Below are 8193 nucleotides of genomic sequence, written 5' to 3'. Positions count from 1 at the left end.
TAATGTTGCCTGGGTAACATTTTTGAGCTTTCCATGGAATATGAGTAACTGTCAGTCTACCTATTTCAGTGGGACGATTCTGCAAATGAGCCTGTGAATTGCCTACCTTCACTCAAATAAATAGTCTCAGTGAAGACCTGTAACACAGGAACATATGTTTTTATTTCTTTTTTGAACCATACACAGTAAGTACACTTCCTACAATCACCATATTTACTTGCCTCAAGTCTTTTGAAAAAATGGCAAAGCTGTGCTCAAACATAGCTTTTACAACTACATTCAAAGAACTGCTGCTGTAATCCAAGCCTCTCCCATATTCTTCTTCACTGTTTCTTGCATATCCAAGTTCCTCATGTGTTCTTGTGATGCACAGAAACAGGGCAGTCCCTTAACACGTCAGTCTCAGATGAACTTGTCAAGGTAGCAGATCACAGTAGCATTCTTCCCCACTCGCTCTCCTCTGCAAAGAAACCAAACCAGGTCTTGCTCTTGTTTCCTACAGTAGCAGGAAAGGGTTTAACATAAGCAGCATTTCTTAAGATGGAGTGTCCCATTCGCTTCTTGGTTCAAACATTCAGATCACTCATCTCTCAGGTATGTGTCTATCTCCAGAATGAGAGGGTGTCTAATTTTATGAGCCCATGCTCTGGACCCAGAGTTAATCAGTGGGCATAAGGCAAAATCACATTTAAAAAAATAAATAAATAAAGTCCTAAACACTAATTATCCTCTCACTTGAATCAAGAATAAAAATCATCATTGATTTCACTGCGTTGATGCCAGATTACACCCTTTCAGTCAGCTGTCTGCCTCCAATACCCGGAACTCTGCCAATCACAATTGATAGCATCTCTACAAAGTTGTAAGGATGCAGAGACTTTCTTGCTGATTTTCAGATAGACCTTCGCAATGTACACAGACAATCTGTTATTCTTGGATTCAGCCAATTGAACTCTCCGATATTGCTGAGGTATTGTATTGTTACCACCAGGAGCAGGGCTAGGGCCTGGGAAAGAGATTTTTGCATTCTACCAAATTTATGAGTTTTGCAAAAACACCTTCAGAAATATTCTTATAGCTTCATATTTGACTTCCATAATCTAAATTTGGAATAAACTGGAATAACAGAATATCTACAAAGTTACTATATGCTAAATATTATGCTGACAACTACAATGTCTCCCTAGCTAACTTTCTCGAAATATCTAGTATAACACAGAACGATACACATTTCAAAACTTAAGTAAGCCTCAAATCAGTTACAAGAGACATGTATTCCTAATGTTTATCAGCTAAAATGAAACAAAGATCTTCTATATATGGCTTTTTAAGTATATGGATTACAGAATGAGGCAGCGTTTCATACACCAAATACTGCCAAAATTAAAGGAACAATTTTTAGAAACACTGTAAAACAAAATCTAACAGCTTTAATGCTGAAAGAGCCAGGGGCCCTTCAGTTAAAAATTTTTCCATGTAGCAACAGATTAAGCTGTGCTACAGTATTAAGAAAAATATGTTTTGCAAAACAGTATTTTATTAAGTTTATTCCTTATCTCCCTTTTATTTAATTAAATGCTGGAATATCTAAAATGCTGTATCTTTCTCTTTAAAATGCCCATTATTCTGCTATTATAGTACTGAGGACTCCCATCTGACCATAAAGGTCAAAACTACAGTTTTTGCACAACTTCTGCTCCGATAAACCTTTGACGGAATAAAACTTCAGCTGGGGTGAGAAAAGCAAAATCCATCCCAGGAAGTAATATAAATTAAAATAGAACTCATTTAAAGAGACAAACAGAGAGGGGAATCACAAAGGTGCTTAAAACATCGGTTTGCCCTTCACTGTGTTTGGTGAACTGAGTTGCAGAGGTTTTTAATGAGGATTAATGACCAGCTGGGGTTAATGGCCCTCGGCTGCACCTCAGGTCATTAACTCCTCCCTACCAGTTATTAATCCCCAGGAAATACCCTGCACCTCTCTCTTTATTGCTTAATCATAAGTAGCAAGAGATGATCAACCAGTCAAGATCCTGGCATGGTGTGAATACTCCTGGTCCTGCCTCTTCACACAGCATGTCTTATGGCTTAGAACAAACTATTCAGAAATTATATACTGAGGTCACAAAAGGATGAGAAATGCATGTAAACAGAAATCATAAATGTTTTGTCTGGTGACTGCATTTCATATTTCTTCTTACAATACACACATAATATTTATAGCTTGTATACTTTATGAAATTATACAAATCTGTTTGCAATTCCACTGCTGTTAAACTCATGGGGACTCTTTTCTTTGCAGTTCTAGAGCATACAATGGGGCTTATATTCTTATTACTGCTGCTTTTAAAGTGGGAAAGTACCAAGGAGATGTTACAACACGTAGCCCGAGAAGGAAAAGCACCAGGGTCAACTTAGTACACTGCAACCAAGTTTCAGAGGCATACAAGAATCATAGGATCATGTGGCTAGAACAACATGCTTGCCATTAGTAGGAGCAGAGATCAAGGGAGAGTGTCAACCCCTAGTCTTGTATTTTCCCCCACCCAGTGAAACAGCTGGTGCAGTCCCAACCTCAAGCCCATATTAGCAGAGGATGATCAAAGTTTGTGCACGGAGTTCACAAAAGAATAAAAACACAACTTTTATGTTTAATTTTGTTACAGCAAAAAGATAGTTTGGAAACCTGTTTTGCTGAAGATAGGAAGTGACATTTGTATGATATAGCATCTTATGGACAAAAATAAATTAATCTTTCTTGAGTATCTCCACCCTAGAACCAGAATTTCTAAGAACATGACCATCAATCAGGATATACCTAACTACAGCTAACACTAACTCATATCTACTGTGCTCACCCACTCTGCAAGATGACATAAAAATATACTAATAAACAATCTGAAGATCATCTATCTCAACTGCATCTTCAGTGAATAACTCTGTCCTCTTGCAGTGTCATTTTATATCAGTCTCACAGAAGCAGCAAAAAGGGATTACTTTTCTATTTCATTATTTCCCTTTCCAGTGTATTTGGACTGCCCATGTCATATTTGTGGGGCATTGATATTTTTAATGGATCAATAAATAATGTCTACATGTCTTTGCAAAAAAACTCTTACAGGTAAGAGAAATATTAACTTCCAGCCCCAGAACAACCCAATTTATTTCAATTGGAATATCAGTATGAATATATGCTTGAAAAAATGTAGTCTTGAGGGGACAGTTCCTCACTCTCCAAAGGCTACCAGAGGTTGATTACTATTATTCCCTTCAAAAGGAATAAAATCACATTGAACTTCAGATCAAAATATAGATCCTTTCAGGTCACATTTCCCAATGATCCATGGTGATATAAATTAAATCAATTACATCTTTTATTTGTACACAAATTACAAGTTAAATGGATGTTCTGCTGCCCTACTTAAATGTAATTATCTATGAACACACACAACACCTTTTGTGCTCCTTCCTCTGACAATGTCATATTTTTTCTTAGTTACAGGCTGGGTTTTGAACATTCAGTAGAATAACCCCTATTTAGATGTAAAACCAGCAAGAGCTGGGTGCCGTCAAAATTAGAAGAATCAAGAAAAGGGCTGTAAAAAGAGGTAGTATATTTGATTTCAGAACAGCTTGTTTAAGTCCTTAAACCACCTCAGCTGCAACATTTTCATTAACTTCAATAGGTTTTGGATCAGGATCGGAGTTGGAATGGAAGTTGACGATAATAATAGGAGTATACTGACTGATGCCAGTAGGCTTTAAATTGGCCCATTATTATGAAAGCTCTTTACAAGAATAAGGAATCCGCAGTGTGCTATATACACTACCTCTGTACTCAGAATAATGCGGCTAGTGTGGATTATTGACTCACTGTTTTTACCATTTGCACAGCCACTAGGTGTCAAGGTGATTTTTCTATTTCTTTGTTTGTTTTTTTTTTTTTTTTCTTTTTTTTAAACAAAGCTAAAATCTTTTTAAACTTGAAAATCTTTGGATTTCATGGGTCTTATTTTAAAAAAAATAATAAATAAAAGTGGGACCTCCTTCCTCCTACACTAGTTTCTGTTAACCTATGAGCCAAGCTTAACCTGATGAAACATCTTTACATCAACTACTCATATTTTACAGAAGTTTTTTCCCTAATTAATTTAATCATATACATCAATCATATTTATTAAATTTTGTTAACTATTAGGTACATTCTGGCACATAAGATTTTAAAGATTTGTTTAATGTCATATCTATATATTGTAGATAATTACATACAATCATAGAATCATTTAGGTTGGAAAAGACCTCTAAGATCATCCAGTCCAACCTTTAACCTGGCACTGCCAAGTCCACCATTAGACCATATTTATATTCATTAAAGTTATTCATTTAATTCCTTTGTCTGGCTGTAGGAGAGAGCTATGAATACATGTTTCAGTTCACTTTAATACTAAAAGCATATATTGCAAGCAGCAACAAGTGTACATTTATAAGGATCACTTGTGAAATGTTCTGGGTGTGTAATGCCTGATTGTGAATCCTTCTGTTCCTACATAATAGACTTACAGGATATAAAAGACTCCTACCCAGCTATCATATTTGCCTCTTTGGATGGAAACTAAATAAGCATTTATATGTACCTTAGCAGTTTTACTATGTTTTCTGTAACATATGTTTCTACTCAACAGATCATCAGAATGGGCTTCTTCAGAAATCAGTGACCATAAGTTCTTGGTTTATGTTATTTAATAGCTGCTCACAATGATCTCTCCTTCTGTCCTTAAAGGACATAAATACATTATCAAAGGAGTGCTACTTAGTAACAGCTATAAGATAAACAAGTTTATTTTCTTGTCATTATAATGATCATACACAGGTGTTTGTTCATGCAGATATCTATCAAATATGTAATAGATGTCGATCACGATGATATTGTGTATGGTCTTTCAGAAGCCTCTCAAGGCGGGTTGGTCACTAGCACTCCTGACAAACCAGCCAACCTAGGAGTTTGAGTTAGCACCTGAGAGAGAACAAGTTTTAGGTGATCAAGACTCTTTCTAGTTCATGGAAAAAGATGAACATGTGGATAACTCAGCCACGGAAGATCTTTGGACAAGAGTCTGTATATTTGGGAGTGCTTCCTAAGTCCAAGTTTCAGATGATGTCTTATCCCATGTTTCAACTCTGTATCAGCTCAAAATCAGGTATGCACAATATTTTCTTCCCCCTCTGCCCAGATCACTACCAAAAGGAAACCCATCTTTCTTGGCCAGAGAAGCACCACACTATGCTCCAACTAGATCCCTAATTTGGCTAAATCAATCTTATGACTTAATATTCACCATATATTCAGAGGTCAGACAGATGCAGCCATTCTCCTTAAAAGCACAGCCTATAGATAACACATTTCTAAATTAGATCTCGTAGGCAAATGCTTGCAATTGGTTGGATGAATCCAGTCTTGCTAGATATTTATTAATACATTTGCTTATTAACAGAAGAGATTGAGACATCTTCATCACTAGTTCTCTGAAATACACACCCTAACTTCAATATAGTCTCTTTTCAACCTTTCTAGAGATGATAGTGACAAAACAGAACAAAATACAACAATAATACAAAGCAGCACTATAAACAAGATGAATTTCCAACCACAAAACTTGCATACATTTTTAAGACTACAAATATGGATCCCTACTCAATTCTTTAGAACCCAGCTTGCATTTTGAACATAAATTTGCTTTGCCTTACTCATGGGGAGAAGGAAGAAATCTAATCAAATTCTACTGAGTGTTTTCTCTGCTATAATTTAGTGGTAAAACTGGCAGGCTGCCTAACCATGTCAAAAAGGGATACATTTGAAATGCTGTAACTATAAAATAACAAGGAAGCTTTTAGCCACATTCATGTAGTGGAGACTATGAAAATGTTTACTTGTAATGTGGTTAGCATATGAAAAGATTAATCTAACAGGAAAATACGTTTTAAAGTTGTGAAATTGTCTTGCTTGATGTATAAATATTTTATGTAAATAAAAGCGGATTTGAGATTCATATAACATTTATATATTTTTGAAACTAAAGGCGTAGCACTGACTCTGCAAAACATTTTTCAGTAATACTCTCACTCTGCTATCTACACTAACGCCTTTATTTGTTTATATTAGCTTCTACCCTAATGAAGATGGCGCCGGTGGTTCTGTCTGGATAAGCTGCTGACAGGACACCATCAGCTTCGATGGAAGGCATCGCTGAGAGAGAGACAGCATTTTTTCAGCTCAGTGGCTCTGATTGCAGGCTATGGAGGAAAAAAAAAAAATGATGCCAATGGCTGGAATAAGGAAAGGTGACTTTCTTCAGGACTGTGACCAGAGAAGTTTGAGGAAATTGGGGTGTCTCACACAGGGATGTTCTTCTACATACTCTGAATATCTGAGCTGATGTCCCCAAGTGGTTTTCCTTACTACCACTTTCTTCATTAAAACTGTCACTGAAACATAGAAGTCAGTTTACATTCTTGAAGATTTGGAGCCTGCTTCTAAATTACATATCAGAGAGGGGGGCCCCCCTTTTCATTTTCATGAAAGAAAAGTCAGACGTTCATTTTCAGTTCTGATCAAAGTTAAGTGGAGCTTGCCTTTATTATTTTTTATTATTTGGATCATTGGTCCCATTCAAGAAGCAAAATAGAATAGCCTTGCAAAGACTAATGGCCAGGTGACAATACCAAATCTTTTTCTTAAGATGCAGATAGCTGCTACCACAAACATTACTTCTGTAGTGTAAGGATGGGACTGCCTTTGTGGAAGAACTGACACTTTCTACCAAATTTCACATAATTACAGAATGGTCGAGGTTGGCAGGAATCTCTGAAGACCATCTAGTCCAACCCCTCTGCCAAGCAGGATCACCCAGCGCACATTGCGCAGGATGGCATCCAGGCGAGTTTTGAAAATCTACAGAGAAGAGACTCCACAGCCTCTCTGGGCAACCTGTTCCAGTGCTCTGTCACCCTCACAGGAAAGAAGCAGCACCTCAAATTCAGCCGGAACCTCCTGTGCTTCAGTTTGTGCCTGTTGCCTCTCATCCTGTCACTGGGCACAACTGAAAAGAGACTGGCTCCATCATTTCAAAGCATTTTCAAAAGTTGTGGCAGAAGACGAATGTCTGAGTCAAGACCCAAGGCAAAGATGGATGCATTTACTGCTTCAGTTGCACAAATTCACAAGTTCATAGAGAACAGAAGTGTATTCATTAAAGAATCTACAAAATGACACTTATCTTTGTATGCCAGGTAGCATTTAAAATTCAACTGAAGAACAAAATAGCCTATATCTGGGTATTAGGGACTGTGATGAGTTACTGCATCTCAAATTATAATTATGATAATGGAAATGATTATTAAAATAACAAAAACTGTAGTGATCCATACAGCTGCTTGATATGTTTGCATATTTCAGAGACTCACTAACTTTGCATCTCAATGTAAATTATTTCTTCGTTGTTAAATAAATATAAATAAAACTGAAAGAGATAAATACAATGAAGTGTATGGATTTGTGTCACCAAGTTAATTAAATCAAATGTGTTACGTTTAAGTCAAAATATATTCTTCTGAATGGCAGCATAGCCAAGTTCACACGGTGCAATTTTGTGGATCATTCTGCCGTTGTAAATGCTTGTAGATTTTTAGAGCAGGGAGAAGGCTGGGAGAGGTGTGATGGTAATACGTAAAGGGAACAGGATGATTCAAGCACATTTACAAACCTAAGCTTGAACAAAGTCTTGACCTCTCTCCAAATGCACAATCAGAAGTACTCTGTATCATTTTTATTATTATTATTTATATGTTTCTAAGCCAGTACTGAATTCCAGTGGGATACCTCTGAAAATCAGACAATGACCTGCCATGTGACTCTGATAGTCTCTCTTAAGCAATAAGAAAAGCAAAGGGACCAGCTCGGATACAGAAAATGTACTCTGAGAAAGAAGAAGATATACATCCAGCAAACAGCATGCAATAAAAAATAAAAATAAATAATAATAAAATCCTTTAAAGATTCCTACAGTAATTTCACCAAAATGCACAGTGTGTATAAAATACATGCTCATGGAGTGGAGCATAACACTTGAAGCAGCAAGAGATTAGCACCAATACTTTCACACGTTATACATCATCTGAGGCAAGGGGGAGGGG

The sequence above is a fragment of the Aythya ferina genome (genome assembly GCF_964211825.1).
Source record: "Aythya ferina genome assembly, chromosome: 2".
Classification (NCBI taxonomy): domain Eukaryota; kingdom Metazoa; phylum Chordata; class Aves; order Anseriformes; family Anatidae; genus Aythya; species Aythya ferina.
Note: the sequence above shows the minus strand (reverse complement) of the source record.